Below are 27298 nucleotides of genomic sequence, written 5' to 3' on the forward strand. Positions count from 1 at the left end.
TACTTTGGGGTACTGTGATGTATGATATTGATGGCTAAAGGCTCAATCCTGCAGCCTTTATTCACTTGGATAGAAACTCACCTTTGTGCAGAGGGCCAGCACAGCTTATGCACTGCTCACATCCCATTTAAGCCCTATTTTGAGTGGTCATCAGCCATGCTCTGGGCTTCTACACAGGAGTGAATTTCACCCTCAAATAGTTCCAGTGACTTCAGTGAAACTTCTCAAGTGAGGGGAGGCTGCAGAATTGGGCCCTGAGAGCCTTCAACCATCTTACAAATGAAGTTATCTGCTTAACTGCACTTCCTGAAGTGTATTACATTTATAAAATATATCTGGTTACATTTTGATAACAGTTGCTTACTAACAAGTCAACCTTTGGTGTTATAATGAATACCAGCACAATAAGAACTTTCATATGCCAGTCAGATTTCTCCAAATTTGTCTGGGTCGGTGTTACTTTTTTTTGCACTGAAGACTCTACCAGTTTCTTAAGACTGGTAAATCATATCAGTGGATGGCTCAGAGATATCTAAACTGCACTGGAGAACCGGAGGCAAGTGGCAGCAGCTACTAGTTTAGCAGGGTTTGAAGTAGAAACAATAGATCATCCTGGGAAAAGGGCAGGGTGCCTCACTGTATTTACATGCTGCTCCTGCCTTTCATTCAGGGTAGCACACATGGCAGATGCAATCCTGACATGGGAATGAAGGTGCTGCTGTCAAAACTGCTTCTGCTTTTCTTATTTCAAGAGCAGGATAGTCGCAGTGACAACTGGTCCAAAAGGCTCACTGGGCCCAGCTTTGGATGGAGCATGCATTTGGCCTTCTCTTCTTTCTTCCTGGCCTTGTGAGAACTTCTGCTTCAGCTGGCATTTTTAAGGGCCAAATCATCAGTGGGTGTAAATCAGTGTAGCTCTGTTTACCTCAATGGGACTGCCCTGATCTGCACATAGTGAGGATATGGACCTCAGTCTCTTTTCTATCTCAACCACTGTGCTCTGTTCCTCTTTCTTTTTATCGTGAACTTCTTCAACAGGTAAGTGGTTGAAGATAAGACAGTTAAGGTTCTGAGATATTTAGTAAAGTTAAAAGATTACCTTTACTGAATTAATAGATAGCATGAGTCTCATTTATTGGACATCAGTGGCCATGTTAGTCTTTGCATAATCTCCCATTCTGAGAAATGAGAGCTTTCCACTGATCATCAGAACAATGTGCATTGGATGGAATTCTTTTGGCGTGGGTCTTCATTTAGTGTGAACTGACTTCCAGCAAAGGTCTTCCTCAAAAGTTGGGATGTTATTTTGAAAATAACTTGAACCACCTCAAAATAAATAATTTTGCCTAGAAACAAGTATATAAAAATTCAAAACAGGGCCCAATTAATCACACACAGCCCTTTGTAATCAAAAGATGAAACTCAGCTACAAATTTATTTTGAACTATCAAAATATGCTTAAGAATTTGTATCAATTTGAATAAGAAGCTAACTCCATAACTCAGTTTTTATTGACTTGGGAAAGTCAAGAAAGAAACCAATGAGATCAGATTTTTTGGCTTAGTAGGGCCATAGATGTGGTAATATTTTGGTTTATTAATCATAATCCTTAACACTTATATAATGCCTTTTATATGAAGTAGGTAAGAATTATCATCATCCCAATTTTACAGAGGAAGAAATTAAGGCATAGAAATTAAGGACCAGATTCTACCATCCATAATCATATTGAATACTATTATTTGTATTGTGGTAGCATCTACAAGCCACAATCAGGAATGGGACTCCATTGTGCTAAGCACCATACAATCATATAACAAAAAGAGTTCCTGTACCAGAGAGCTTACACTCTAGTACCTTACTCCAAAGGTAATATTCAGCATGATTATGGGTGACAATGAAGCCTTAATTTGCATCCCTAACACCATCCAGCTACCACCCAATCTAAAGCCCCTTTCAGTCAATGGAGTTTTTCCTTTGACTTCAGTGGAGCCAGGATTTCATCCCAGGTCTCTAGTTTGTGGCGGAAATATGATTAGAACTCAGAATTTCCTAGCGCCTAATCACATGCACAATTCACTAGAATACCCTGACTGCCAATCTCAGCTACTAACAATTTCTCACACAGACTAAACACCCTGATGTCACTCTTTTGCATGTTTGTTCTGCCTTTTTTTGTTTCTACATTTGCCCATGAAATAATAGAAAAATGCCCTAGCTACATAATTTTGAGTTGACACATTGGGGCCATTGATTCAAATACTTTAGTACACACAGTCCTGTGGAAATCTGAGACAATAATAAGGATAAACACGGATTTTTTGGAGGGTGGGAGAAATTACATGTGCATTCTACTCTTTTAATTATGGTAGGCAAAAGGATTGTTTCATTTCTTTTTATAGATAGTTACAACTTATGGAGACATTATTACTATGGCAGTGACAGGATCCTTCTTTCCCCTTTCTTTCTGAGGAAATTTTACAAAAATGTAAAAAAAATAAATGACACATATTTCTGAAGAAACATACTTATTTTTATAACATCTACTATCCTTGAATCACTAATGATCTTCAGCTCTGTAAAGTGACACAATTCACGTGGCTGGAGATCTTCCTTGCTGACAGTTAAAGCAGACAGTGACATGCTCACTCCTCTTCTGTAAGTAGCTTAGTAAATCCTTTTTGTTGCATTCTTCCCTCAGCGTGCATGTAATTCCCACTGCAGTCACAACTCCAAGTGGCAGTGGTAATATAGAGATTTGGTAGAACCTCTGATTCAGTACCTTGAAAAACATACAGTGGTTGCAGGAGGATGTGGTGGAATCAACTAGGGCCTGATAGTCTTTGGAGACAATAAAAAAAAAGTCCTATATGCTATACTAATACATACCCTCTCAGTTGAATCACTGGTCAGTGTTAATGGGAGTTATATGTACCAAGAAGAAAATATAATCTTTCACTTTGTGACTTTCCCTGTTGGTAAAATGGTGCCTCCTTTTGAGTTACTCCCTCCTTCAAAGCTGTGACCCAGGTCACATGGACACAATCCAGCTGCTTATATTATACCAGTTATTTCTTGCCAGTTAGCCTCTCTAGCAAGGTCAATGATAGGCCATAGACTTCTGTGTTTGAGACATTCTTCAAAAGAGGTACAACGTCTAATGTCCCTTGAATATTGGGTGTCTGTTGGACAAGGTTTGCATTATCAGCTGGTGCCTAATTTATTAAAAGTCAGCCTAAGAATTTGCTGATTTTCAATAAAGATTAAAACTTGATGCAGTTCATACACATTTTATTGAAATTTGATATTTAATTAAAATCAGTTGAAGAATGTAGAAAATATCAAATTTTGAAGCTGAAGATATTTATTGAAAGGCAATACTTTCATGAATCTAGGCCTATGATATGTATTAATTACATCAAAGACAGGTAAATATCTCTGTTTCTTTGTATTGATGTATGTGGATGTTTTATTTATTATTTTGTTTGAAAATTTCTAAATCTGTAATATTTTAATTATGTTGAGTGCAAATTTGACAATGCTTTGCATTTATTTTTATATTTTTTAAACCTGTTGCTTTTGCGAAATTATGAGCAGCCAGTATGGTTTACAGTACCATTGCATTGTTTTGGTTATGTATACATAGTATGTCTGAGTTTACAGACATTTCAGGGATTGCTAAAATGAAAAACTCTCCAAAACCAACTGGTCTTAAAGTTTGTACCCTTCTGTTATTGTGGAAGAAACCTTTTTTAGGTTTTGGTTATGTCAGCATGCTCCTACATGAATTCACCAGACATGTAGAGTTCCAGTTCCAGAGTGTATTATGTTGAATCACATGATATGAATGTACATCTTGTAAAAGTGAGATATGAATAAACTTATAAACATTTGTAATCATGTGTTAAAGAATACTCAAAATAACTGATGCCAAAGTGATTATTTAATAGTGGACCATTTATTTCATTAAACATACATAGACAGAGCTTTTCATTTATTTACCATTTTTCATTCTTTAGGGTTTTCAGAGAATGAATACAATATGCTATACCCTGCCATCAGACTGTGTCCATTGAAGTCAATGGAAGTTTTTCAAAGAAATTGATAGCAGGACATGGCTCAGCGATGACGAACAGATGCCACAATTTTAGGCTTTTACTTTTATATCTATGACTTTTTTTTTTTTTTTTTTTAGGGCTGCTAACTTTTCGTCTGGCATCATCCCTTTAAACAAATGACTATGCACGCGTGGCCATTTGGGGACTATGTGGATCTGATCCAAAGCCCATTGAAGTCATGCTCATTTGGCCAGGCGCAAGGAAAATGGTCATGTCCCTCACTGTCTGTATACTGGATGCAATTTTCTCTCATAACTTAACCCCTGCTTGCAGTAAAGCCAGCACCCTGATGTGGAAAGGGATATCCAATTTACCTTCTTGCCACTGCTTATTGCATAACTTCATTATCAGCCTGGTCTAAAACCTATTGGAGTCAATGGGAGTCTTTCCATTAACTTCAATGCACTTTTGATCTGGCCCTAAATTCAGAGATCATTCAAGAGTTAAACCATACTTCTAATCTCTCTGGAACCACAGTGCGTGATATCCTTGTTGTATTTGAGCTTAATAAGCCTTACAAGAGTGGTTGTTCCTTATAATGGGAACTCCCAAATTTCTGCCAGCGTGCCTTTTTATTACAGCCATATTTATTTTATTTCTTTTCTGTAGCAGTTTATGTAAATTGAAGTCAGAACAAGAATTTGGCTTTTGTAATCCTGCTCTTTCTATGAGTGCCTGGATCTGTTTGAGGCTCCTACATTTGCTCTTTGTTATGTAGTTAGAATGCCGTCAGTACATATTTCAATTACTGTTTCACACCCAGCCAACACTACTCATTGATATCCCGCTTTTCCTAAAAAATATTATGAAGTCAGTAACTATGGAAGAGATGGGATATCATAAAAAAAAAATCTTTACTTTCTATTCCTTGAAAGCACTCAAACAATGGATGGTGATCAGTAATGTGTACTATAGGATCTATCAGGCAAAATATAAACTACATAACTTTGTGCTAAAAGAGCAGCTCCTGCACAGGATAATTTCATAGCAATTTATAAATAAGTGTTTTTAATTCTCTTTTTCTGTCTATTCATATTCAACTAAAATATTTAAAAGAGAACTAAAGAAAATAATGGTTATAGGAAATTTAGTAATGTCAAAATACAATTACACTTTTTTGGAGCTTTGGTCTGTAGGAAGTGATTTATTTTCAACTGCTTCATCCTTTTCCTCTCCATTTTTGTTGAGAAGAATAAGTACGTTCCTTCAAATATTACTTGTCTGATTGTTTTCTGAAATCATTGGCAATTTTGAGGGTTATTTCCTGCCCGACTTTGTATTTATTTTTCTTCTGCTTTAAGTGAGAATTTATTTTCAGTTCCAAAAAGTTATAGTTTGACCTATTGCCATTAGCATTTTTGGATACTGTCTCTAGTTCTCTTTGTAGAATTTGAATTGGATAAGAATAAACACAGTAACAAAATAAAGTCCTTAAAAGTTGTCAGTAAAAATGTATTTCTTTCTTTCCTGAGGAGCTTCTCTCTCAGCCTTTTTTCCTGAGGTACAGAAATATAGTAATGAACATATGAGGAGAGAAGAAACAGGATGGGGTAGCTGTTGGCCATAGTACATCTGAAACATGGAAAATCTCACACATATATGGCCCAATCCTGCATTTCTTGCACATCGAAAACTCCCACTGAGGTCAATGGGAGATCTGGGTATTTAAGGTATGCAGGATCAGCCTAGAAAAGATCGATCATCTAAGCTCAAGTACCACATACAAATGAGTATAGAGTGAGTACCAAAACAAAGAAGAATGTGCCTTATTTCCATTCTCCAAACCAAATACCCAGACTTCATTACCATATCATTAAGGAGAATAATCCTGCTCTAACATAATATCTTTCATTAAACTGGCTCTCAAATTGCTTTACAAACTTTACTGACTGGCTGTAAAAAATATAGTCTTCAAAGGCCGATCCAACTCCCATTAGGTCAACAGAAGGAACCTATTGATTTCAGTGCTAGATGGATTGTGTCCTAAGGGTGAGAACTTACAGTGAGGTGAAGTGCCCTCCCTCCAGACTTGAGAGCGAGAGACCACTACATTCCCCTTGGTGGGTGGAGCCATACCCATCCTGCACCCCTTGTCAGAAGTACCAGGGTGGGACAGGAAGTATAAAGGGAGGGCCCTACAGCTCAGTTGAGTGGAGTCAGGAAGGAGACAGACTTCTCCAGCCTGCTGGCAAATGCTGGCGCTGTGCAGCGCCCTGCCAGAGGAAACCGACCCTGCAGAGGGGTTGCCAGTACTGCCGAGGAGATGGGACTCTAGGACTACGGATCCCCCTGCCGAGACTGTGGTAGGAAGTAGCCCTGGGAAACCAGACTTTAGTCAGGTTTTGTTGCTGGACCATGGGTCAGTGTCTTTTGGTAGGCTCCCCGCTGACCCACTGGTGGAACCATTTGCTGCTTTTAGGGCCCTAGGGTGGGACCTTGTGGAGCAGAGTGGGCCTGGGTCCCCCTATTCCCTGCCCCCAACCTCACCCCTTGGGTGGTGGCCTATTCACCCCTAGGCCAGAAGGCCTATGCTTTACTCATATCTTGCCCCAGCCAGGAGACTGTGGGCCCGGACTATATGTTTGCTGGCTGCCTTAGCCAGGAGATGTAGGCAATAGCCTGCTCTCTGCTCTGCCCTACCCAAAGTGCCAGAGCTCCCCTTATAGACTGTTAATTGCTGTCTGCCCCAGCCAGGAGGCTGTGGTCTAATGACTGCTTACGCTTTGCCCTGCCTAGCGGGCCAGAGCCCTAGACTCCTGATTGGTGGCAGCTGTAGCTGGGAGACTCTAGGCTAAAGACTGCTTACTGCTCTGCCCCACCTGAGGGGACTAGAGCTCCAGGCAGTTAATTATTGTTTGCCTCTGCTAGAAGGCTACGAATTATAGACTGCTTACTGCTTGTCCCCACCAGCAGGACTCGAACCCGAGTGCTGCTGCCTGACTCAGTGAGGCACAGTGGCCTCCCTCCTGACTTAAGAGCCAGGGACCACTACAGAGTTGTATTAGGGAGGAAGGAGGAGATACACATCTCCAGTAGGGTTAGCTGGAGGCACTCTGGCTGTGTAGGCTAGGAGTAGGCATAATGCCCCCATACACCCAGGGGGCAATGAGATATCCAGCAGCAGAATTTACTACACCCGTCTGCAAACAGACTGTGTTGTCTCCAGCATGGGTCCACAGACACAAATTAGTGATGGAGTTGATGCGGAGGCTACTCTCCTGGGCTGAGAGTGACATTTTGAGCTCTGGCTGTTCTCCACAGTGTGTCTTCTGGGAGCGTAGTCAACTAAATTTGATGTTTGGCGGGGTTTTTAAAAAATAAACAAAAATAAAAGACCGATTCAGAAATGTTTTATTTAAAGCAAAACATTACCAGTTTAAAAAGAAAATTAGAACGTGAAAAAGATCACACACTGAGCCATTCGGCTCTTTTAGTCATTTTTAGTCATCTTTTTTAGATGGCAAAAAAGGAGTCACGGTTTCTTGATCCACCCTGGTGTCGGCGGTCGAGGCCTTTCTGTAGCTCACGAAAGCTTATGCTCAAATAAATTGGTTAGTCTCTAAGGTGCCACAAGTACTCCTTTTCTTTTTGCGAATACAGACTAACACCGCTGCTACTCTGAAACCTAAATTACAGCTGTTTCCTATGCAGGTACGTGGAAGGAAGATCTGTTGACCTATCTGTTGGGTTTCTGTTGCACCCACCACTGCAGCATCTAAGCATTTTCTAGGTAAATTAGACTTGCATAGCTAGGTTTCTAAGACACTTGATGCAATCTTCTGTTCTTTTTTGGTTATAGAAAGCTGTGATTGGGGACTATATGTACCTTTTACATACAACACCCCTCCCCTGACTTAAAAGTTTGGAAATTAAGTATAGAATTAAGGTTGCCCGTGCATTATGACAGTCTTTAATTACCTGATTACACACTATTTTTTCCATAGGACCTCTACCTCATTCAGTGGACAGAATGGACTGTGTTCAGGTTTTGTGCTGTGTTCTGAAGGACCCCCTTCCTCATTCACTGTAAAATGAAAGGTAGGCATGTGTAGAGAATAAAGCAGGTAGCAAATTAATGCAAAAAATAAAGGCTGGTCTTATGCTTAAGACAGTTAAGAACCCCTCTTTCCCCCCTCAGAAGGAGGTGGTTCTATCCTGGGCTCTACCGCAGATTTCCTAAGTGCTTCTGGCACCAAAATTTTTGGCACCAGAATTTTTGCATGTGGTCACTAACCATGTGTTCTTCATTATCTGGGTGCCTGATTTGAGACACCTGGGGCCTGATGTTCAGAAGTGCAGAGCATTCACCATTGAAATGGAAGTCAACCAAAGTTGTGGGTGTTCAATACATTTAGTAGTAAGGCAGTGTGATTTGGAGGTCTGAACATGGAGATTCAGGCAGTCCTGAGGTCTAATCTTGGCTCTGTGATGGATTTACTATCTTGCCTTAAGTAAGTCACTTTGTCTTCTTGTCTCAGTTTTCCAGTCTATCAAATGGGTATAACAATACTCTCCTATTTTGCAGGGTGGCTGTGACAATACATAAATTAATGTGTGTAATACACTCAGATACTACATATCAAAACCCACCAGGTAACTAATAGCTCGGTCTTCAATGCAATGATTGGATGATGTGCAGTAAATAAAGCATGAGGCTAAAAACAAATATAGAACAGCTGTCTTATTCACTGAGCACTGAAAAAGGCAGTGGTCCTGTGGACAAAATGGTATGTGACTCATGTAATTAAAGACTGTATCATAATGCATAAGGAGAAGGGGCAGAAATAAGATTGCACAGTCAACCTTAATATTGGCATTTCTTAACTTTTGAGTGCTTGATTTTGCAGCCATAATAGCATTCTATAAACACAAAAGGTTTTTGGTGTTTTTTTTTTTTGGGTGAGTGTAATTTCCGTGTGTGTGTATATACAAATAAAAGAAAAACGCAAAACAAAGTTCTATCCCATACACCTGCAAAACCTCCTCCCCATCACATATCACTATCATTTGATCCCTGAACCTTTAGCACTGTATTACAATGGTCACCATTTGAGATACAAAGTTAATTGCATTAGTACAATGGTTTTCAATCTGTGGTCCACAGACCCCTGGGAATCTGCAGACTATGTCTAAAGGGTCCACAAAAGGTTGTTGTTAGAACAATGGTTTTTAACCTGTGGTCCTTGGACCCATGGGGGTCCGGAGCCTATGTCTAAGATTTCCAAAGGGATCTGCAACTCCATTCGAAATGTTGATGGATCCACAAATGAAAAAAGGGTGAAAACCACTGCATTAGTCGATAGGAGGACATAGCCGATGAGAACCAGCAACCTGAGGAAGGTGACAGCAGGGGAGGATAATGTCCTGGCTAGCTCTTCAAACCAGAGTTTCTCTTATCTTCTTTAAATGTGTGGGCTCTGATTCTCCCCTTGCCAGATATGAGTAAATTCCACTGAAGTTGCTTGTACCTTCAGGGCAGAGATGATCAAGCCCCCAAACTCTGGCATTTGATCCTAATCTAATTATTTTAACTTTTCTTCCTTGTCAATTACTCAATATCCTTTTATTCTACTAACCCCAGACTCCACCCAGATTGCTTCACCTCTCAATGTCTGCTCTTTCCAATGCCTTATTTTAAAAGGGCTATACACATGCTACTATCACTCACCTAACTCCACAGCTGGGCATCACGTTATAGTGCAGGGATTATTTTCCTTATTATTTTACACGGAGTTATGACCTATGGAGACTACAGGTCTCAGCATGTGAGACTCCATCTTGAGCTGAATGGTCCTCCACTCATAAGAAGATGGAGCATTGCCTGCTAGTATTACAGTGTGCTCTACATGAGGCTACACCTTAAATCAGCTCAGAAATGGAAGCTGGTATATCTTGCTGGCAGCACATAGCACCGCTGCTCTGTGATATCTGCATTGGCTGCCTGGTTTTTTCCAGGTGCAGTTTAAGGTGTTGGTTTCAACTTATAAAGTCCTTAATGGCTTGGGATCTACCTACCTCAGAGATGACCCTGGTGCTTGAGCTGGACTCTACTTGGTATATAAGAGAGGTGAGCTACTGGCAGGGAATTTCCTCAAGTTTGGAACTTACTTCCTGCATTGGTCCACAATAGCTCTAGTCTGTTGTCTCTGAAGGAATGATGCAAGACACATCTGTTTACCAAGGCTTCTGAGGAATGATCTGGCCTCAAGTGTATTTCTATCCATCTCTACTCTGGGATGCCATTTTCATCCTGCTTATAATCATCAGTCCCAGAGTAGCAGTTCACATTTTGCCCAAAATACAATCAGCAAAAGGAAGAATCCTCTGAAGCTTAAGTTCCTGGCTACATCTATTAGGTTAAGATGAGTCATATCCAAAATGCACTTTCTTCCAGTCTGGAGAGTGAGACTATCATACCTCTGTCATCTCGACTATAGCCTTACTGAGTTCCAGGAACTGTATGTTCCTCTGTAGCACTGCATGTACTCCCTTCTCAGCTGTTTGTTCTGATTTCTGAAACACCACTTACCCACTTGGCTAGCTCACGAGAGGTTTTAGGTTTGAAAAACTAGCAAACTTTAAAGAATCTGCTTTAAAAAAAAATTTCTTGCTAACTTAAAATCATCATCACCACATTTTCCAAGATTGTTTATGGGAATGCTCCAAATGGTCCTTTTTGCTATGAAAGTTTTATCTATACATGTAATATTGTGTTAGCACTTTTCACTGGCATTGTCAGAATATTATTATCCATCATAGTGTTTGCACTTTTAAATATCTGCATTTTGTGAAAATACAGTAATTTTGTTTTAACAAGCTAAACTGACTTGCTGTACCTATGGTGCTTGGAACTGAAGAAGCAGACAGAGTTCAGCTGTTTACATATGGATATAAGAATGATGAAATAAACTTTATTTCAGAAACTCAGTGTAACTATGGCAACACAATCATTGTATTTCAAATGGGAAACGTTTTCTAACTTGGCAACTGCTCATAACGACTTACTGCAATTATTGATTTATGCATACCTCAAATTTTGCAAAGCAAATTAAAAAGTAAAGTCATTCCAATCAATGGGGATACATTTAATACTGATACTCAAAGAACATTTTATTCCTATTAAATAGTATTATGGAAAAAGCCTGTTAAAACATCATTAAAGAGCAATGTCTCAAAAACACATCTCTCAGAGACCAGTTTAACAAAACCAAAGTTTCAAGTCTCTCAAGAGGAAATAGGGTGTTACTTTTTCATGTCTAGTCTAGCAAAATTCTAGAAATTTCCAACTAAATGTCCAGAGGGGAAATAGGATTGTGACGGGGTGGTCCACTCACTGCTAGGCTGATGCCACCTCTTGGTCACTCTGGGGAATAGCTTGTGAGGTTAACACCCTTCTAATGGTTGTATGCTGTCATCTGCCTTTCTCTCTCTGGATCTGCGTTCCCTCTCTTGCTTCACGAGCTGCTGCCTCTTTGTGACTTGGCTCTTCGGGCAGGTCACCATAAGTCCAGCCCGGCTCATTCCTCCTCATCTGGGCTCCCTCACTCAGTCAGGGGATTACTTGGCCATCTGATTCCCCTCAGCTCTGGCCTTTGGATTAATTAGTCCCCTAGTCACTCTGCATTAACCCTTTCTGGGAAAGTGTGGGGTAAACACCCCCATCACATATCCTCCCTCTCAAGATTGCAACATTTGGGTTCTCCCGTGGAGCTGTCACAGCTGGGCACACTGGACATCCTGCTTGTGCTCTAGGTCTCCAGCCATGAGGAACAACTTGCCATTCTCATCAGCCTGAATTTCCCATTCTGGAACTCTGCTATCTGGTGACTTCTGGTGACACTTGCAAAGCCACTTGATGGCTTTCAGTTTCACCTGTTACCCTGGGTCCTTGTGCTGTAGGCTCTCTCAGCACCCCTTCTCCCAGGGTCTGAATCCCTATATCGCCCCAGTTAGTCTCTGTATGAGTCGCCATATCCTTCAGCATGGCCTCTGAGGGACACTTTTGTCTCTCTAATTTTTCATTTCTCTTCTCCTTGTCAGCCCCTTTGGTCTTCTCCACCACATTAACGCACCCCCTCTGGGTATCTGACACTTCCTCTTGGTCCTTTCTGGACCCTTTACACTTCTTTTGGCTTGTCTATTTTTAACTCTTCCCTCAATGGGACTCTGCCCTTCCCTGAACTGTTGTTCTGTCTGTGAGGACACTGCCTCCTCACGTGTCCTGGTTCCCCACAAGTGAAACAAGTATTCCCCCTTCCTGGTTTCTTTACAGGTCAAACGTTGGGGCTTTTCTGCCTTATTTCCCTTAAGGCTAGGGTTTGTATCTTCCCAATAGGGGCACTCTCTCTTAAAGCATCCCCTCCACCCACAGGCATAACAAAGCCTTGCTTTGGCTTCTGGCCTCCTGACCCTGGGGCCTTTTTTCTTGCCCCAGGCTCTCTAGCCCTTGCCCACCTTCTGGAGTATCTCAAACAAATATAGCTGTTCTTCAACCAACTGTAGGAGGTATCTCTGCACCTCCCAGTGTCTCCACTGGTTCTCTAGAATCTTTTCTCATCAGGGCCTGTGTTGTATCCCCCTTTGTTAATCAGCCCCCTTCACTGGGAGCAGAAACTCTGTGGTGGAGCTTGGGAGGGTACACCTGCATTCTGCAAAGAAGGCCTTTGCACATGATGGCTCCATTTTCTCTTTACCCAAGTGTCTCTTCTACCACCTTTCCCATCCTCCTTATATCAGGGGCAGCTGTCTTAAACAGTCTCAATCTCGCACACTCCCCCTTGTATTGGGGGAATCACTCACACAGTCTTTCGAACTCCCCTTGTATCCAGGGCAACCATCATTGCCAGCATTCCCCACCAAACTGTGATGGGGGTGGTCACTCACTGCTAGGCTAGCACCACCTCCTGGTCACTCTGGAGAATAGCTTGTGAGGTCAGCACCCCTTCCCATGGTTGCATGCTGTCCTCCGCCTTCCTCTCTGGGTCTGCAGCCCATCTCTTTCTCCACAAGAGGCTGCTGCCTCTTTGGGACTTGGCCCTCCAGTCAGGTAATCATATGCATGTTTCCCCTTCCAGGGTATCAAAGTCTTTCCTTGCCAGAAGTCCTAGACAGTCTTCCTGTTCACTGCCTTGTAGTGCTACTTCCTCAGAGGCTGGAAGGGGAACCCAGGCCCGTCCACCCTCTGCTGTGCATTCTGGCTCAGGGACCCTCTAGCCTGCAGTCAAGGTCTGTTCCCTTCTAGACCTTACTGCCTTTCCCTGAGCCCCATCCTATCTTCCTAGCTTCCCCCTTCTCTGGGTTTGCCAGCCCAAATGCACCTCCCTTCTCCCAGGGAGTGACTGCAGACTTTCCTGGCAGCCCCCTCCGCTTTAAATTTCCTATCTTTATATGTCCAGCCCAGCTCATTCCTTCTCAGCTGGTCTCCCTCACTCACTCAGGGGATTATCTAGCCACCTGATTCCCCTCAGCTGTGACCCATTAGGTTAATTAGCCACCTGGTCACTCTGATTTAACTCTTTCTGGGCAAGTGTAGGGCAATCACCTCTTCACAGGGATATAGCTGAATATTTATTTAAATAGTACCTAAATGCTTAGTAAAAATTCATAAACCTTTGTATTAGGAGTGCATGGTACTTACAGGTGTTGCTTGTTAACGGTGTTGCTTATTTTAGCTCTTTGCTTTTAATAATTTAAAATATTTCTGCTTTTTTTTTATAGCCTTGCGTTGTCCCTGACTGCTGCTACACTCATACTGTATGTGTCTGAAGCTCTTTTCTCCCCACCCGCCTGCAGTATCAGTGCTTCCAAAATTGCAGTAAGAAATGTGAGAAGGCACTTTATGGAGCAGTTACAGAGAACCCAGGCTGAGTGCTAATGATCTTGATAGTGACAAATGAATATAGAAGTTCTCAAGCAAGAAGGTGTTGAAAGAGACCAAATAGCACGAGTGTGAGAGAGTCTTTCAACAGTAAGTGAAGCTACAAGCATAAAAAGATGGAACCATCATTACTTTATTGGCTTTTAGGGTGAAAATCACACCCATGCAGAGAGTCAGTACAAGGCCTATGTGCCACTAAAATCCTACATAAGTATTATTCTGAGGTCTTACGTGGACATGAGGCTCAGCTATGCCCTACTCTGTAGGGATAAAATGAGCATGGATCTGTCTCAGGTGCGTACTTTAAATACCATAACAAAACTAAGGCTTTGCCCAACTGCTTTCTTTGGAAATTCAAACTTCCGGACATTAAACCCAAATTCAGGTACAGGAGGAGAGGGTAATGGCCTATGAAGATTCCACTGAGGGTCTTTACCAGAACATTGGAACAACAGATGTAATTGTCTCGTCCCCCACCCTGAAAACTTAATTCTATCTTATACTTTGGGCCCACTGCATGATGGGATAGACCTTGAGGAGTTTAGCTAGTTCTGTGTTGCTGTCCATGCTGTCTGTGAGGCCTGATCTAGAGCCCATTAAGGTCAATAAAAGTCCTCTTATAAACTTCAGCAGGCTTTGGATCAGGTCATAAACGTTCAGGAAAGCTGATAGTTACTTTAGTTTAGGGTTAACTAATAAGTGCTAAACATTAACAAATCAACTTATCCCCCAGCCTCCCAATGCTCAGTGGCAGAGCTAATGGTGCCTTTTAGGTCTCTGTGTCACTTTTTGAAGAGTATTATGTAATTGGCAAAAGGAACGTATGACACAGATTTTCCCACAGGATGGAGAATCAGCTCACCCTGCACTCACCCGGCAATGGAGGCTCCTGTCCTGGAGGACTAGTCCTGGCTCCCTGCTCTGTGTGTTGCAACATGGTACACAGGGTCCAGTGGTGCTGCAACCCACTGTGCCATGTTGCAATGCCATTAACTCAGATGTGGCCCAAGCTTGCTTCTGCCCAGCCTCATCTCTGCACCAGGCTGGGATTAGGGCTGCAGTGCTGGGGTGGAGGGTTCTGCTGCGAGTGGTTGATGCCCCCTCATCAGGGTGAGGAGGAGGAGGAGAAGGTGATGGCGGCAGAGGAGTGCACCCATTGAATAGGGAGGCTACATCTGCCATTGAATCCACTTGATTACACTGTGTTTAAAACTTTAACTGCATGCATACAAGTCTGTTCACTTTACTTGTAAATAGCTAGCTACATTTGCCCTTTCTGTGAGAGTTGTAGTCTTAGGCTGTCACCGCTGAGAAAGCAAAACTGGATAGTGGCAATGCAGCATCCAGAGAGTGACAACCCGGTACATGCTTTTTGCAGGCAAAGTGGTTCTTGTGGGGGAGAACAAAGAGGATATCATAGAAGATTTAGAGAGATGGGGTTGTGTACTTGAAAGAAAGGGCATGAAAATCAGTGGAAATAAAACAGAGTATATGATCTGTAGATTCAATGATACTCTGCAGGAAGACAAAGAAACTGTAACTCTGGGGAGCCAGCCATTACCAAAGAGACAGAAATTCAAGTACAATAATACAGGATAACGGTGAACTCAGCTACGAACTTATAAGCCGCATAGGCAAGACATGGACTAAATGGAGAGAAGGGAGACGAATGATCTACCATAGAATAATACCTATCAAATTGAAAAGTAAGATCCACAAGATGGTAAGTAGGCCTTCACTTTTGTATGGCTCTGAATGCTGGGCACTGAGGAAGAACCAGGTGCAGATCTTGAATACAGGGGAATGTTAAGATGGATGCTTGGGGTTACAAGGATGGACCATGTTCAGAATGAATGAATTAGGGGAAGTGTGAAGGTGGCACCAATTATAGAAAAGCTGAGGGAATTAGCTGGTTCTGAAAAGAAGATCAGAACAATATATAAGAAATAGTATGTTAAACTCAAAAGCGGAGGGTAAGAGAAGGGTTGGAAGACTAGATGGATGTCAGACAAAAGGATTTGATTAGCTGTGGAGTTTCCAAGGAAATCTTCAGGGCAGACTGGAATGGAGAAGAGGGACTCAAAAAGCCAACCCTGTATAGAGGGGACCAAGGATAGAAGAAGAAGAACCTATGCAACTCTTGTTGGTTTGGAAAATGAAACAAAATGGTTAATTAATTTCTGTACTGGGGTCCCGGGAGATTCTTCTGAAGAGGGAGGATGTGTTTTTTTTTTTAAAAGCAAAGTCAATAGGTATAATTGAAGAAGGTGGCACCACTAATGACCCATATGACCCCCCACCTCCTGTTGCAAAATCTGTCTCCACCACTGCCAACCCTCACAACTCATACCAGCTCCTAACTCCCTCCATGGCCTTTTCCCAGGCAGATGGTATCCTGTGGATGAGTCCAGAAATGAATGCTGCAGCGCTGTGAACATTGACTGGCTTAAACAAGAAGGGTCCCCTTTCTATGTCTTCAGCCACGGGTGGGACCGGGTCTTCTCCTAGCTATTACCAGGGTTTCAGCTCCCTGGTCTGGACTCCTGTAGAGGTCTCAGCTGGATCTCGGTAGCTGACACCAGGTCATATACCTGTCACTCTGGATGCTGGTCTCTGCAGGACTGGAGCTGTCTGATCCATGCACTAGATCTGACAGCAGTTTGAAGACTCCTTGGGTGGAGAATGGGATTAATCAGAGACTCCCTGAACCATTCTGCTTCTCTTTCAGCTCCCAAACTCAACACTTCAAACTAGTGTCTTTGTCTCTGAGTCAGGCTGTCCCCTCCCACAGAAGGGCTGAGTAGCCCTATCTCATCATTGGCCCAGCAAACTGCTAGTCCAGGTCACCTGTGCAGAAGCCTCCCTATTGGCCTCCACAGGACTTTCTAGTCCATCCTGTGCCCAACCCTGACTCCAAGTGTGCTGGGTAATAGTGTTACAGGGTTCTGGTAACCATTGTTGTGGTAGTCCCTAGCGTGGGACTGAACCTCTGGAGGCTCAGTCCGGAGTCCCAGGAGTTGGCAAACTCCAAGTGGGGTTTACAATAATTTTGTCCTGGTTTCATGGCAGTGGTTTCTCTTCATTTCAGACCTGTTCTCTACTCTCCACTCTGACTTCCTATAGCATTTAGAATCAAGTTCAAGGTCTTGGTCCTTATCTTCGAAGCACCCTATAGCCTGAGCCCAAGATACCTAAGAGACAATTGATAGCTCTGACATGCAGATTGTAGTAGAAAAATATGCCCTTCCAGCATAATAGAACTCTCTACAATAAGGGTAAAACTCTTCTGTTCGGGAGAGAGAACCTTGCCCAGGGGGTGGACTGAGACTGTAGACTGTACTCCCCAGGAACTAAGGACCATCACAAACTTCAGCACCTTCTCTCCAAGTGTACAGCACATTTCTTTCTCCTCACCTGTAATATAAACACATAGCAACAGGTATATTAATAAAAATAATAATAATAAAAAAATAAACACAAAACCAAATCAAAACGCTGTCAAAAACAAAACACTCCACTGCACATGCTGCTCCCTCTGGTAAAAGGATGAGATAACAAACAAAAGGTGACAGATTGTCCCTTATTGCGCTACTGGAGGGTGCTCAGATACTACAGTAATGCTATACTATGGCATAAGAACCTATAGAGACTAAACTAGAATAGACATGATAACTATTCTCCCTCCTAAAATCACCAGAATATTCCCAAGTGAAAGATTTTAAATGGTTGGAAATATAAACTTAACTTCTTTTGTAAAGTGCTTTGAGATCAATGGATGAAAGGAACTACATTAGAGCTAAGTATTAATACTATTTACTATTATTAAGAGTTCTCATTTGGAAATGTTCTTGTTGGTGATGACTTGTCGTTTTTCAAGGATTTCTCAGAATTGATCCTTTAAACAACTCGTCACCACTGGGGTTGTTAACCTAAAGTGCTTTTCATTACTGAGATTCCCACTGAAGATATCCACCATTTCAGAGGGAGGCTGAAATTCAAGGTCTTTAGCTTTTGCTAGGGTACATTTTACAGACATAATGCAAGTGAACATTGGTTTATGTTTGTCTGCATGGGTATTTGTGCTGAGATGCTGGAAGGTCACCTCCAGATATCATTAAAATCCTTATTTCTAGAACAAATTATATTTATATTTTAAATGTAACATTTAAAAAATAAACATTACGTACAAAATTCTCCATTCCGATCCACACAGCAGCTCTCAACTCCAATAGTCTGTTCTCCCTACATGAGTGGAACTCCCATTGATGTGTGGATCTGAGAGGAGAATTTTGCCCTAAGGGCTCAATTTTGCTTTAAGACTGACATATGCATATCATCAAAAAATTGAATAATCTATGCATCTGAGGAGCTATCAGCAGCTTACATGCAACATTGTTGCTCTTTTGAGATTTCTGCTATCCTACAAAGAAATGTATTAGGCTGGTAAATATGTGGGTCTAATCGATCTATGCTAGTACATCCCCTCTCCCCAAATGGTTGTAACAAAAGTGTGAGGTTGTTCATAATACCCTAATTATTCATGTTATGTCATCTCAGACAGGCAAATTCAGTGAGCGCTCTTTGTTCTGTATCACTTCCTGGAGTAACTAGCATTCATGAGCCTCCTCAGCTGCATAGTCAATTGGGAATTGTCTAACCGTGTGTGATTTTCCACATACTTTAGCAATCTCAGAGACCCAAATGCAAAATACAGCATTTGCAACATTCCTTAGAGGACTCTGGTTTAATGAATGAAGGAATAGATTACAATGGGCCATAAAAATTGTATAAATCAGTGGTCTGAATAAGCTTTCTCCTGCCATCTATTAATGAACTGTGGGAAAAGACCTCAGGAGTAGACTGTATTTGCATAGACACACCTACTTTGCCTAGGTGATCAGCAATCAGACCTATTTTGCCAAAGTAATCAATTTTGGCTGTAAAATTCACTTAAGTCTTGGATACACGGGTAATGGAATGTTATCTTTATTGTATGTAAAGGGTAGCAGAACTGTACTTATTATGCCCTATTTGAAGGGGTCACCCTAACTGAACCTCACTTGCTAAGTTTGGGGTAGTGATGCCAAACGCAAGTGAGGGATAGAGAGGGTGTGGACTTTTATGGAATCATAGTACTGGAAGGGGCCTTGAGAGGTCATCTAGTCCAGTCCTCTACACTTGTGGCAGGACTAAGTATTATCTAGACTATTCCTGACAGGTGTTTGTCCAACCTGCTCTTAAAAATCCCCAATGATGGCGATTCGCCAACCCCGCTGGGCAATTTATTCCAGTGCTTAACCACTCTGACAGTTTAGAAGCTTTTCCTAATGTCCAATCTAAACTGCCCTTGCTGCAATTTAAGCCCATTGCTTCTTGTCCTATCCTCAGAGGTTAAGAAGAACAATTTTTCTCCCTCCTCCTTGTAACAACCTTTTATGTATTTGAAAACTGTTATCATGTCCCCTCTCAGTCTTCTCTTCTCCAGACTAAACAAACCCAATTTTTTCAATCTTCCCTCATAGGTCATGGTTTCTAGCCCTTTAATCATTTTTGTTGCTCTTGTTCAAAAGGCCTTAGATGCTATTTGACTCTCTCCCTCTAGTGTTTAATGACAGAGCTGTTGAGACTCAATGGAGAGTCCTTGTTTCTCCTCAGTGATTGCTAGAGCTGATAAAGCTGGTCTAAAGGGCTAAGCCTTAGACCTTGTAGGTGGACAGTGTCGTGATGGAAAACAACACAAAGGAGGTAGTAGCAGTGAGGTTCCCCACCACCCCGTGAAATCACTAAGAACTGGGCTCAGCAATGGAACCTCAGAACTAAAGGCAGCGCTGAGCAGAGGCGGCAGCAACAGAAGCATCATTTGACCACCATCCCCCTCAGGGTGGGAGGTGAATGCACCCCTGGATTCTGGGACTTCCCTGTGCTTGGACAACAAACTGTGAGTGAGGGATGCAGTGGAGGAAAAAGACGAGCAGCATGGTAAATGGACATTTGCCCCTTGGACTTTCACATCTCAAGGTGGGAAACGGAGGCAAAGGACGCTGCTCAAAATACTGTGGGGTAGGTGTATACTTATTGTTTGTGTACTTTTTCCCCAAATTAATGCTGTGTTCCCTTTTCTATTAATCAACGTTTATTTTGTTATACACAGACTCAGTTCTTGAGAGAAGGGGAAGTATTGCTTCTTAGAGGCATCCAGGGATGGTGTTTTAGTTTTCTCAGATTTCTAAGTGGGGGCTCAAGCCAGTTTGTTTTGTAATGAGAAGACAAGACCCTGAGTATTGAACCTGCCCTTGTTGCTGCTGACACCAACTGGCAAAAGGGTTACATTTTTATTGCTTTCATCAGTGTCAGAGTTTTGCTTTAATATTTTCATGCTATTTAGCTTTTAGAACCTAAAAGTTCTAATCCGAGGAACATGAATCCATATCCCCCTCTCCTTCCCTGCAGCAAGAGCTCTGCTTCTTTACCTGCTCTTCCCCCTTTCCCTCCCTCCCAGTTTCTCCTACTCTCCTGACCAAAATGGCTCTTCACCTCCAATGAGTGCAAAGGTAGAAAGAAATCCTCATGCTTTCCACCCGTCTCTTCCCTCTGCCAATTACCTCATACGTCCCTGTTTGTACACATTGCTGGCAAAGTGCTGGTCATTCTAAGTCTCGGACCTGAAGATCTACTTCTCTTTTGCTACTTTCTGGCCTGAGGAAGGGGAAACATGACATGTGCTGGGAGCTCCCTATAGGAGGGAGTTGGGATTCAGTCCAGCCAAGAAATCTGATTTAGCCCACCTTCAGGTGACTCACTGATGGTAAAAGGATGATCCATGGGCACCTAAATCATTCCCGTATTACAAATTGGGCCTGTAGAGGGTGCGGAATTAGCTCTGTCGATATAATACAAATACATATTGACACCAAGAACTAGGAGGCAGTGTCGCCTGAAAATAAGTTCTTCACTCAATATCCTTGTAGTCCCCCATTGCTCCACTCCAATACCCCTACACTTCACTTGGAATAGCGGTGGCCGGATCCCCTGAGACAGGAGGAGTGGCATGGACAACTTCTCTCCCAGGACTTTTCTAAGCAGCAGCAGGAGCGCCTTGCCCCTTCTGAGAGATAAGGGTGGTGGTGTGTGGGCGGGGGAAGTTCTTAGTCCAACTTCCAAGGAATATCTGCTTTCCAAAGGCTCATGGCACTCTTCTCCAGTCACACAAATGGAACACTTGTTCCTATGTGGAACAAAACAAATGCCAAAACCTCAGATTTTTTGTGTGTAATCAAATTCTTGTTTTTGGGTCAGTCCTAGTAACACCTGGCAGGTCACACCTCTCACAGCTATTGTTAACATGCTTATGCTAGTGGTTTTCCATCCTCTTCATTTTGCAGATCACTTCACTGGAGACAGATCTTACTGCAGATCTGCTTCCCTCCGACAATCCAATACCCCAACTACTTAGTTCTCAAAATATTTAATTCTTTGGACTGCCATGAAAGGTTTCATGGACCACAGTATGAGAACCTTTGGTTTATGTGAACAATAACATATTTCAGCCTATGGATCACAAACCACTGCTATTTGCTATGACTAATCCTTAGAGTATGTGCTATTGTTCACATAGTACGTGGTCACGTGGTACAGTTTCTGCTTTCTGAGTGGATGACTTCCAAACCCACAGACACTTTTAATTAAGACTGCCAAACACTTGCACTGTGACTATGGATGCTAATTCATACACACATGAGCATTCACAACACGTTGTGTTCTTGCAAATATTTGTGAAAAAAATCACTAGTCTGATTGTTCGTAGAAAATGAATGAAAGCACTTGCACAGATCATCAGCGTGAATTCACAGCTGTCATTTGAACCAATGTTCATGAAGGTTTTCTTGTAGTATGCACCTAGCTCTACTGGGGGACAGAAACAAGAGCTTTCTGGTAGTGTAATTCCTACAACGGGGCTGAAATGTACATAGTTCTTGTGCACAGGAGTGAATTTCATCCACAGAGAGTAATAGCATTATTCAGAACTTTTCACCTTCAAAGTGCTTTACAAACATTTCATAATTAATCATTATAACATCTTTCTGTAGTATCCATTATCTTACTACAGATGGGGAAACTGAGGCACAGAGGTTATGCGAGCTTTCCAAAGGAGGCAGTGTGAAAGCCAAGATTAGGACACAGGTATTCCTTGTCCCAGTTCTGTGTTCAGGCCACTAACCTAAACTCTCTCACATTTCCCAATTCATGAGGTTTATGGGGCAAGTTATAGCTTTTATTGGGTCATTTTTAAGGTTTTCAAAATCTGGGGCTAACAGAAGTAATTTTTACAGAAAAGTTATAATGAACTTTGATGTAGCTGGAAACTTAACTGCAAGGTCATTCCATAATGGATATTCCTGAAACATGCCACGAATAAAATAGTGGTTGACAGTGTCAATCTATACATGCCATCCTTATGTATGGACAATTCAGGTCTGAAGATTTTGCTTACAGGAGACAGGGGTTTTAGAAATAGTGTCTCAAGATCAACAAATCAGCATTTCCATCAATGAAATGTCATTTCTATTCCTGGAAATAACAGAAATACCATGCTATACCTGTGTCTGTTTCATAGACACTTACAAACTTAAAAAAACCTTTTCGCACCAAGAAATAAGATACCCTGAAGGTGGAAATCCTTCCTTCCTCTACCCAGTGAGACTAGCAGTGATGCAACTTGTGCATTCCTGAATAGAAATACGATATAATACTGGTATTTAAAAGCAAATTCCACGGTGAAAATATGTCATTAAATGTGTAGGAATGAACTTAATATAAAAAGAAAGAAAGCACAAGTTCGAAAGCTCTAAAGCAACAAAATCATGGTCTAAGAAACCCCTCCAGGCTAAAAAAAAAAGAATCTTTCCTTCCAACGTATGTGATACAGCTGATATTGTAACAAGTACTCCAACATAGTTTTTCTTTTAAACATATTTTCCCTGACATTAGTTTTTCAATATGTCATAAAACAAGGTCTCAGCATTGGAAATGCTTAAGCCATTTCTGGATGGGAATGGAGATCCAGTCTTCCAGTTGTTGAAGCCCTTCTCAGGTCAGATGGTCAGGCAAAGAGTTTACTAACAAAGCCCTGAAATCTGCTTTACAGCTAGATTGTGGCTCTGGTCCCTGATGAAGGGGATGTGGTTGTGGTTGTGCTGCAGCAAAAGCCCCTCCGGAAGAAAATCTGTCTTGACTCAGGTAGAATGTCTCCCGAGGATCTCAGTTCTCCTCAGTTCTCTCCTATTGGTATGTGCAGAGATAGGGTAGGCTATGGCCTCAACCTCATTCTCACCATCTTTTCTCTCCTTCATGTAGCTGGCAGCCCAGAGAATGATGCTAGCAAGAAAAAGAACCCTGAGGGCAGAATAAAGCCCCAAGTCTTTCCTTTTTTAATAGGTGTTTCAGCCTGTAGGCCTATCACCTTTTTTTGTTATGTCATACATTCAGATTTCAGCTGAGATTTCCTTCAGATCACACCCTGACCTGAATCTACGCTACTGTTCAATGATAGAGCTTTTTTTCTCCCTCTCAAAGAAAATCTGTTTCTACAACCCTAACGATAATAAAACGTGCAATGCCAATGTCCATTTATCTTATTTACCAACATTAGATAGAGTAATTCTATTTCTTCTTTCAGATCCCTTTTCGGCAAGTTTTCTTTCCACCCTTCTCTTTCTTTTGCCTGCTCTCTCTCTCTCTCTCTCTCTCTCGGGGGCTCAACCTTGTCAGAGTTCCAGTTCATTCACATTTCGCATCGCTGGTCAAGATAATGTGCTTAAGGGTTATGAAATGTTGATCGATGGCCAAATTAAGCTGTAATGCCACAGGCCCCTAATCTATTGTATTTAATTACAAATTCTTAGAAACTCTCTCAATCCTGTAAATCCTTTCCTGAGTGGAAGTTATGGAGGGAAAGCATCTCTTGCTTTTTCTTTCTTTCTTTCTTTTTTTTTGCAAGAACACCAGCAAGAATACGGACAACATTTGGTATTAGCAATAACCTGTCATGCTAAAGAGCAACATGAATCCATTCCATCCCCTTGTACATCCTCATGGGGTCTGGCACAAACAAACCCTTACCGTCAGAAAAAAGACCAAGAAATAAAAATAGGTAATTTTTCAGTAACAGTGATACACCTTCGTGTGGCCCTGTTGGGGAGTTAGGGGCCAGCCAGAAAGAGGAAGAGACGCTTCTTCTACCTTAGGAGAACCCATCTGCTGGCACAGAGGAAGAAGCTGCTACTTCCCTATTGAGGAAGCCTATTCTATGAGGTTGGGACAGAAAACAAGACTAGTATCTTGTAGTATCTGAGTGAGACATTTCTTCAAGAAATATGGCTTCAGGCTGTATAATTCCCTGAGGCTGCAAAGCAACCTCTGGGCCTTGGAACACTCCTTTAAAAGTATAAGCTGCAGTGGACCAGAAGGCAGAATGGGGACAGATGGCCCTGGGCCTCCCATGGTTCTGCTTAGGGCTGGCAAGGGCTTGGGCTAGGGGCCAGAGCCTCTTCTTCTTCTGGAAGAAGGGGTGCCAACCTATCCTGAGAGAAAAATTGTGAGGAACCTATGAAAGGGGAACCTGATGGAATTCTTCCCCCCCCCCCCCGCTGTCCATTTCCGTGGGAAGGCACAACCTGGCCCCTAAAGAGGAGCTGAGCAACAGCACCTTTTATTTAAGGCAAAAATAATGTTGCCCATTTTAGGACTGGGTAAGGACTTCAGGATCTGGCCCATTGATAACAGGAATTTTGGGTGCTCAGGACCAGGCGAATAGGCTGACAGGTACTGCAGGTGAGACATTTGTCTGCTATGTACAGCTTAACTCTGACTAGGGTCCAAACCTAATAAACCCATAAAACTTCCATTCATATGAATGGGCTCATTCATTTAAATGGGAATGTGTGTGTGGAGGGAGCGAGAGAGAGAGAATCATTATTCTCTCCCGTCCTGGTGGTTCATACAGTTAATTATGTATTCCTAACCAGTTCATCAAATCTTTTATAAGTAACCTAAAAAAAAAAAAATGGATTCAAGAAAAGTTGAACAATGTCTTAGTTTATAACTCCTGCTACATTTCTGCTTGTCAGGGAGAGAAAAGGAATGAGGCCACAAGTAATTTAACACCTTTTTCTATTTATGGTTTGGTAGTTTAACATTTTTTTCTTAACTGTTTGTCTGAATTTAGTGCTTGTGAAGGAAACTGACAGCCCTGGAGACTGAAGTCTTCTGTGTAGAACAGGTATAGGAAAAGCCCCTGCAGTGCAAGCTTCCCCATATTACCTCCCTGATTTGTGCCTTAACCCCAACCTTGAATGACCTTTCTTAGAGGTCAGACAATAGCTGGGTTTTCAGTTCTTTGCCTCTCTGCTGAAACTGACCGCAAGGCTGCCAGTCGTGGTGGTGGCTTCTGTGATGCTGATACTCCTCCAAATAAGAAGTTGACAAGACAACAGGCTTGCTTCACATAAGCCTATCCCGGGTGCTGCAATAACATTGTTAACAACTTTCAGAGTAGCAGCCGTGTTAGTCTGTATTTGCAAAAAGAAAAGGAGTACTTGTGGCACCGTAGAGACTAACAAATTTATTAGAGCATAAGCTTTCGTGAGCTACAGCTCACTTCATCGGATGCATGCAGTGGAAAATACAGTGGGGAGATTTTATATACACAGAGAACATGAAACAATGGGTGTTACCATACACACTGTAACCAGAGTGATCAGGTAAAGTGAGCTATTACCAGCAGGAGAGGGGCGTGGGGAAACAACAACAGCAACACCCCTGGCAAGCAGCATTAATGGGAATGAAGTCTTCAGGTGAGTGTTTCAACCCCTGCAGCTATGGAAGTACCAGCTTTCCTAGAGTTGTATTATTATTGATTTGTATTGCAGTAGCACCTAGAGGGTCCAACATGCCAGGCCCTGTACACATCATAAAATAGCCTCTACTTTGAAGGGCTTACAATCTAAATAAACAAGACAGAGACAGTGTGGTGGGGAAACAGAGACAAAATGCCCAAGATCTCATAGCAAGTCAATCGCAAGAGCTGGTAGTAGAACGCTGGTCTCCTGAATCCACAGCTAAGGCTCCATCGACTGGACCATTCTGCCACACTTGTAGTGATAGGCTGAATGGCAAGAAATAGGAACTCACCCCCAGCAAATAGATAGTATTTACAGGTAGCAAACTAATTCTGAGTCTGCAAATACTCCAGGCTTACTTCATGTCACATTCAATTGTTTACAGAGCCGGCTCTAGGTTTTTTGCCACCCCAAGCAAAAAAAAAAAAAAAAAGGGATGGCTGGAATGCCACCCCTGGAATTGTGCGGCCCCAAGCACGTGCTTGCTTTGCTGGTGCCTAGAGCCGGTCCTGATTGTTTAAAACTAAAGATGGGCTTAGCCTGCAACATTTAGATCTAGGACTGGATTTCAAATGTCTCAGAGTCTGAAACGGCTGTTCAGCTCCAGTATATTTGTTTGGGCTCATCTGAATAGGCAACGGCTCTCTCTAGTCTAATCTTTTTCACATGGTATTAAAGTCAGCAATAGTTGGGGAAGAAATTACTATTATTATTTATTAACTTTTGCCTCTCTGAGAACCATTAGGACCATTAGAACCAGGGAAAAGAATACTGTCTGGAGTTTAAGACTTGAGTCACTGCTGCCGCTTAAGATTAATAAAAAGGGCTCTTCCTGATACCTAACAGTAAGGAAAATTGATTTCCTCTTGGTGCCACAGTGTCTTCACAAAATTTCAATTGTGCAGAGCAGGGTGGTATCAGCCAGCACTTGTTTTAAAGTATGTCTGTAAAAAATCCACAGTTAGATTCCTGCATCTCGGGTCACAGTAGAGTGTGTCTATTAACAAGTTCCAGCTGCTTTATGGAGTTTCACCAACCATTTGTGGATCTTTATTTCTTTCCAGAAAAAAGAAAAAAAAGCCACCTTTTAAATGCCTTTCTTTTCTTCTGGAGGTATATTAAACCTTTAAATCTTTTTCAAAAGTTCACATTAAATGCTCCCTTTGTATCCGTGTTGAGGAAGTCTTTAATTACATTAGTGACCAAAAAAAATTGTTTTGATTTCACTCTGAATTACTCCGTGATGGTGCTATCTCCTCTGCTCATGTTGTTTGCATTTCTTTTCTCAGCATGATGTCTCTTTTCATGCCATGTTTCATGATATAAAAACGCTACTGATATATTTTATCCTGTATATAATGGAAATTACTTCAAGCCAGGGGGTACTGCAGCACCCCCTGAACCAC

The 27298-nt window shown here is 42.0% G+C and overlaps 1 long non-coding RNA gene across 2 annotated transcripts; it reads left to right on the top strand.

Moving 5' to 3' along the window:
• Nucleotides 1–6288: 6288 nt before the first annotated feature.
• LOC122462105 lies at nt 6289–16240 on the top strand. Of its 2 annotated transcripts, XR_006284460.1 has the most exons (5): nt 6289–6421; nt 7770–7848; nt 8063–8156; nt 8644–8711; nt 13836–16240. It is a non-coding gene; the product is annotated as an uncharacterized LOC122462105 (long non-coding RNA). The 2 variants fall into 2 exon arrangements; XR_006284459.1 differs by lacking the exon at nt 13836–16240 and having other exon boundaries at nt 8644–8774.
• Nucleotides 16241–27298: the final 11058 nt, after the last annotated feature.

This window comes from Chelonia mydas, chromosome 1, assembly GCF_015237465.2.
Source record: "Chelonia mydas isolate rCheMyd1 chromosome 1, rCheMyd1.pri.v2, whole genome shotgun sequence".
Classification (NCBI taxonomy): domain Eukaryota; kingdom Metazoa; phylum Chordata; order Testudines; family Cheloniidae; genus Chelonia; species Chelonia mydas.